General features: G+C 47.1%; 1 pseudogene; it reads right to left on the reverse strand.

Moving 5' to 3' along the window:
- Positions 1-5,051: 5,051 nt before the first annotated feature.
- Positions 5,052-7,500, reverse strand: part of LOC129251917 (large subunit ribosomal RNA) — a 2,782-nt pseudogene continuing 333 nt past the window's right edge.

Consider the following 7,500-nt stretch of genomic DNA (forward strand, 5'->3'; position numbering starts at 1 on the left):
ACAAAGCCTCCTTCTCAACCTGAAGGTAAATGCCCGTTGCACAACTAACAGGTCAAGAGGAGGCGCACCTAACAACACTTGCAACGCATCCGTACTCACTGTACGGCATACAGGCAAACAGGCAAGCAACATAATGCGCTGGCACGCCATCAGATGACGTTTGCCAACCGACTTTAAAGCCCATTCGTACCATATAGCGGCACCATAAGTGGCACAGGCCACAAATAGGCCCCGATATACGGTACGAACCGCACGCCGGCTAAGACCCCAGTCAAATCTGACAACGCGACGCACTTGCCCAACGATTGCCTGCAGCCGCTCCCTCAACGAAACTAAGTGTGGAGTAAAACACATCCTTTCACTCATAGCTACCCCCAGGTATTTGACTTGCGTCACATACCTAATCCCTATCCCATTCAAACGTACAATCGGTGGACGACTCGGGGACAATCTGCCCTTAAGCAGCATTGTCACCGTTTTGTCCATCGATATGTCCACTCCCACATCTACCCCCCAATTGTGGGTAAATGTAAGGAGCTGCCCCCCCACTCGCTCTAGTTCCTCACGCGAACGACCCTCAACCAGAATGAGAAGGTCGTCCGCATACGCACAGTGTTTACAGAGTGGCTCTAACTGCCGAAGCAGGGAGTCCATCATGAGGTTCCAAATGAAGGGACCACAGACGGATCCCTGCGGACAGCCTCGCTCCACCCCAATCTCCACACTCCCGCCCACTCCTACCATGGATGCTTTTCTGTCCGAAAAATAACTCCGCCATAGAGTAATTTCCGGACAGCCAAGCTCCTCTAATCTCTGCAACACACGATCCCAGCGCAAGTAATCAAATGCCCCCTTAAAGTCAATAAATATGCCAAGGACATATTTATTGACGTTTTCCCTAACTACACTCTGAACATACAACCACGCATCCTCTATACCACGTCTTTTCCTAAACCCATACTGCCTATCCGACCTAACACCCCGAGTTAGCTCCTGAAGCCGCTCAACCATAACCCTTTCCAGCACTTTTCCAAGCACCGGAAGGAGGCTGATACCACGATAAGATCGAGGATCGCTCCTGATCTTATCGGGCGACTTCAAGAGTGCAACGACCCTAGCAATTTTCCACTCGCGTGGAAAATATCCCTCCCATATGCATTTATCATAAATGGCCTCCAAATATTCCGGAATGAACTTCCACAAGCATTTGCACATCTCTCCGTTCAAACCATCGAAACCTGGAGACCTTTTAGACCTGACCAGGCCAAATGCATAATCCAACTCCTCAGCTTCTATTGGAGGGACAGGCACCTCTTGTGCAGGAGGAACCTGAACCTCAGCCCTGGGAAAAAACTCGCCTAACAGAACATTGGCACACTCTCTCCACGTCGATAATACAGTATCACCTACGCGAAGAGAGCTAGCCGTCTCATTTCGACGACCCCGACAGATCCTATAGACCTGTCCCCAAGGGTCGTCCCTATTTTCCCCCACAAATCTCCTCCACTCTTCCTCCTTCACTCTCACAAGCATCTTCTTATACTCTTTCATCCCTACGCTAAATTGATACTTGAGCTGAGACAGATTCTCCGAATTGGTCCGCCTGCCGCGTTGAAACAAACGCCTCAAGCGTCGGACAGACCTCCTCTTTGAATTTAACTCACTCGTCCACCATTTCACACCTTTCATTCTCACAGCCCTAGCTTTCCTAAACAATAAGTCATTCACACCCCAAACACATTCATATAGACGAGCAATTTGCTCGTCAACCCCCAATTCCTCAAACTCCCTAAGCGGTATATCCAATACCGCTTCCCTAACAGTATGTCCATATCGGTTCCAGTCGGTACACGAGGTACGCCATCGCCTCAATGGACTCCCCCCTTCTAACTGCGGGGTACGGGGAGTAACCATAATTTGTATTAAATTATGGTCACTAATTCCCCAACCCCCCCTAACACTCCATTTACACTCGAACCTACCCGCTGCTGCGTCATTCATGAGCGTCACGTCAATGTCACTCACACCTCTAGGCCCCTCAAACGTATACCATACGCTTGGTTCGTTTGCTACAAGGAGGTTATTCGCCACAATCCACTCGCTCATAACCTCACCTCGATTGTGGCTCCGATATCCAGCAGTATGCCTGGATACCTTGCTGAACCACATCGGAGATGTAGCATTCGCATCAAGACACACGATGGCAGGAATGCTACTCTCAAGTAGTAGCACCGCATCAATGTATCTTAAGTAGGGCTCTAGAGGCTCGTCAGACTTGCAGTACAAGCTGACGACATTCATTCTGCCGAATTCCCCCTCGACACACACACATACTCCCCACTGTGATGAGTCAACTACTACACAAGAGTAGCTTGGCTCACACACAGCTACTGCGGCCTTGACTCCAAGGTCCGTAAAGACCCTGAAGCCCCCAGGAAGGCCTCTCACCACCCCATTGGTGGAGTATGGTTCCTGGAGCAAAGCAATGCCGCAGCCCCCCTCCGACATACACGCCCCCAATTCACACATCACGGCATATGACCCCTGACAGTTCAGTTGATATAGTTCAACCATCAATGTCTAGCGTTCGCACGGGCAACAATGGCACAGTACACCGGGCAGACAGTGGACATCATTAGATGTCCGGCTGGCTTGCCCTTAAACGCACAGTTGCGACAATGCGGGGCATTGCCACAACCTGCACTCCTGTGTCCTTCTTGCCCGCACCTACGGCAGACATCCTTCTTGGCTCTGCATTCTGCCACCCTGTGATCAAACCCCATGCATCGGAAGCAGCCGGGCGTCAGTTGGTCTGGCCGTACCCGGAAGGAAAACCACTTTATGTAGCAACGACCTGCTTCCAGGAGGGCGGACATTAGCATGTCCGTTCCCTCAAGGACAACATTCGTCACCCCATCGGGGCTGACCTTCCAAGGACGGCTGATCATCCTCACGTCCTTCTCACGGCACCCAGGGCTGAACTCCTTGAGGTTCAACCGGAACAACTCTCCCATGAAATCCTCAGGGGAGATCTCCGTGTGAACCCCCTGGACCACAACCCTAGGCCCCAGCTTCCGACGTATGCTCACATCGAGCCCCACTTCGGAAAACTTGGCATTTTTTGCCAAGTTATCCCTCTCGGCAACGGATGGGGTGCGAATAATCGCACCTCCATCCTTCAACGGGCGCACCTCGTGCACCCTAACCCCCATGGAAGGCCCAACCTCCTTTACAACTTTCTTGATCACCTCCTTGGAAGTAGTGGGGGTTTTACCCCTCACTACGACCGACCAGGTCTCAACTGGCTTGGGCACCGGCAACGCAGGCAACACAGGCGCAGGCGCCTGAGGTGCCGGCATCATCGCTGCACCAGCCAGCGCAGCTCCAGCCGTCCTCCGAGGTGCTTCCTCCCTGGTTGTCATGGTGGCTTCCAACCGCCCACGAAGATGGGCGATCTCCGCCACCATCTCAACAAAGAGCTCCTCAAACTCCAAGGAGTATCCAAGGAGATCCTTCGCTGTGCTCTTCGGGACGCCGTCCATGTCAATGACGGCTCCACTAAAGGCCGTCACAATGGACTTAAAGCGTCCCATAAATTCGCCCCCAACCTTCTTCTGTTCGGCACCCCCCCCGAACGCTCCCAAACCTTCCTGGGAAGCACGCAATCTCTTACAGAAATCTACCAGGTGCTTCCCAGCTGGACCTAATTTAGCCCCTGTCTTACTCCCCTTTTTCCCACTCCCAATTTTTCCACTTTCGGAAGCGCCATCGCTTCCACTCACCCCCGACTTACTGGAAGGCACCTTTTCAGGTACCTTTAAAACCTCCTTACCTGACTTCACCACCGGGACCGCTGCACCCCCAGCGGTCTTCTTCTTAATGCGAGGAGGAGACCGCAAAATCACCTCCTCCTCTCCGGACGTCGATTCGTCCATTGCCGACGATGGCACCGCCGAACCGCTTGGAAGAGGGGTGTTCGCCCTCTTCCTCACACCTTCTAATTTGGGCATTGCCCAACGACCCTCACACTTAGGTTGCCGAATTCGCCGGATAAGGCCTCCTGAGCAACAACAAAAATTGAGTCCCTTTTGGGCAACGGCAATTACTGCACGGCAGGAACGAACCCCGCACAGGCACGCACACAGCGGCTGCACCTATCGGCGAGCCAAAGCAAAGCGCGAGGGCGTAGCCCACAGCGCCAACCAAAGGTTTGGCAAAGGCCACCACCAATGCCTTGCCGGACAGAACACTGTTCCCCGAACAAGGACGGGTCGACCAAGGTGGAGCTAACGCCGAGCTCGACCGCAGGCAAAAACACAACACGCTTTGGTCGTAGCACCTGCACAAGGTATTCAACCTTGGCGCAGTACTGTACCCACGCACAAAAGAGGACGCCCTTTTTACTGTTGCCAAATATGGCAATATAGCGGCACGACTACCTAGTGTACACGCACCCAACGAACCCACGCCAAAAAATAACAGCGCGACACTACACCGACGCCAAGAATTAACGGCACGCGCCAAAAACCACGCCAGAAATAGCGGCACTCAAAAGTTGTAAACAACTTACCAACAAGGTACACTTGTACGCAATGTACAGCCACGCAAACGGTGGCGTCACTAGCACAAACCGTAGTCACCTGAGCAATTGCTCGTAAACAATGCACCGCTATGGCACAGCTACGCACAACACACCACGCCGAAAAACAACGGCACGCCCGCAAAAGTTGTAAACAACTTGATGGAAAATTTCCAACGCTGTATCTAGCAGCACTCACAAACACGCACTCTGTGTCTATAGCACGGAGTATATTGGCACTCACTGGAGTGTCCAACAACACTACCGTACGGCACTTTCAATTATTCGTAACACTGTACAGCTACTACAAAGTAGCGTCACTCGGACAACGGCACTCACTAGCGCAATTAATTGTAAACACTGTACCGCTATGGTACAGCCACAACAATATTAGCGTCACTCGCACAACTGTAATACACCGGTACTCACACACGAATGTAACCGCAAAAGGAAATCACAAAAATCGCAAATCACCGCTTAGCACACGACACGTCCGCACTATTCAACAGTCAGACTGAGAATGAGTAGATAGGGACAGTAGGAATCTCGTTAATCCATTCATGCGCGTCACTAATTAGATGACGAGGCATTTGGCTACCTTAAGAGAGTCATAGTTACTCCCGCCGTTTACCCGCGCTTACTTGAATTTCTTCACTTTGACATTCAGAGCACTGGGCAGAAATCACATTGTGTCAACACCCGTTAGGGCCATCACAATGCTTTGTTTTAATTAGACAGTCGGATTCCCCAAGTCCGTGCCAGTTCTGAATTGATTGTTAATTGATAATCGTTATAATTTAAAAGGAATATATATCGAATGATATAATTCCTTAAAAATTTTAGCAAGAAAGTTCCACAATTGGCTACGTAACTACTATCCGGGGAACAAGAATCGTAATTCTCTATTTACCCAGAACGAGTACATAAACCATGGTATTGCTTCCCAATCAAGCCCGACTATCTCAATCTTCAGAGCCAATCCTTATCCCGAAGTTACGGATCTAATTTGCCGACTTCCCTTACCTACATTATTCTATCGACTAGAGACTCTTCACCTTGGAGACCAGCTGCGGATATTGGTACGGCCTGTTGAGAAGTTTGCGTGACCCCACCATAAATTTTCAAGGTCCGAGGAGAAAATATCGACACAACAGTAAATGTCATGCTCTTCTAGTCCATCTACCATATCTCTCTTCGAAAGACTTCCATGGTAGTACGACTATAAAACAGAAAAGAAAACTCTTCCGATATCTCTCGACGGCTTCTTTATGGTCGTTCCTGTTGCCAGGATGAGCACAAGGCCCATTTTTAATAACAAACGGATACTCAACAGGTTACGGAATTGGAACCGTATTCCCTTTCGTTCAAAATAATTCAAGTATTTTAATTATTTTTAAATATATTTTTATTAATATTTTTTTTTATTAAAAACTTGAAAATTTTCGGCTTTCGCCTTGAACTTAGGACCGACTAACTCGTGATCAACCACTGTTCACACGAAACCCTTCTCCACTTCAGTCCTCCAAGGTCTCATTCGATTATTTGCTACTACCACCAAGATCTGTACCAATAGCGGCTCCATGCAGGCTTACGCCAAACACTTCTAAGCACACTATTGTACCCTCCTACTCACTAAAGTTTCAAAATTTATAAATCAATCGAAATTGTTTTATAAATCATCTACTTTAGCGGTAATGTATAGGTATACAACTTAAGCGCCATCCATTTTAAGGGCTAGTTGCTTCGGCAGGTGAGTTGTTACACACTCCTTAGCGGATTACGACTTCCATGTCCACCGTCCTGCTGTTTTAAGCAACCAACGCCTTTCATGGTATCTGCATGAGTTGTTAATTTAGGCACCGTAACATTACGTTTGGTTCATCCCACAGCGCCAGTTCTGCTTACCAAAAGTGGCCCACTGGGCACATTATATCATAACCTCAACCTTCATATCAAGAAAGGTGAGGTTCTTACCCATTTAAAGTTTGAGAATAGGTTAAAATCGTTTCGACCCTAAGGCCTCTAATCATTCGCTTTACCAGATAAGATTATTTTATATAATTTTTAAATGCACCAGCTATCCTGAGGGAAACTTCGGAGGGAACCAGCTACTAGATGGTTCGATTGGTCTTTCGCCCCTATACTCAATTCTGACAATCGATTTGCACGTCAGAACTGTTTCGGTCTTCCATCAGGGTTTCCCCTGACTTCAACCTGATCAAGTATAGTTCACCATCTTTCGGGTCACAGCATATATGCTCAAGGTACGCTCCAGTTAGAGGTATAAATAATAATAAATTATCATTATACATAACTATATGGAACGCCCCGGGATTGAATTAATTGACTATTTATTAAAAAATAGACTAAAAATTAATCCCATTATATTTAAGTTAAGTTAATTATGCCATTAAGTTTAATATAACTCAATGACTTGCACATATGTTAGACTCCTTGGTCCGTGTTTCAAGACGGGTCCCGAAGGTATCCTGAATCTTTCGCATTGTTAATCATATAAATGCATACAAATAAATATTAATATCATAGATATTAAATTTTTTGTAAAATTCAAAAAATGAATTTTAGCATTATATATAATAAAATCTATCAACACTTTATCAAATCATTAGTATTTATTTTATGTTAATATGCTTAAAAAGCAAATTAATTTAAATAAACTTAATATCACCAATGATCTTTTGATAAATACTTTATTATGTTAATAGATTACAATGTCCTTATATGAAAAAAATGCACATTATTTTTTTAATTATTTAATGATGAATTTTTCATAATGGATATTCAGGTTCATCGGGCTTAACCTCTAAGCAGTTTCACGTACTATTTAACTCTCTATTCAGAGTTCTTTTCAACTTTCCCTCACGGTACTTGTTTACTATCGGTCTCATGGTTATATTTAG

Source organism: Anastrepha obliqua, unplaced genomic scaffold (genome assembly GCF_027943255.1).
Source record: "Anastrepha obliqua isolate idAnaObli1 unplaced genomic scaffold, idAnaObli1_1.0 ptg000104l, whole genome shotgun sequence".
In the NCBI taxonomy this organism is placed as follows: domain Eukaryota; kingdom Metazoa; phylum Arthropoda; class Insecta; order Diptera; family Tephritidae; genus Anastrepha; species Anastrepha obliqua.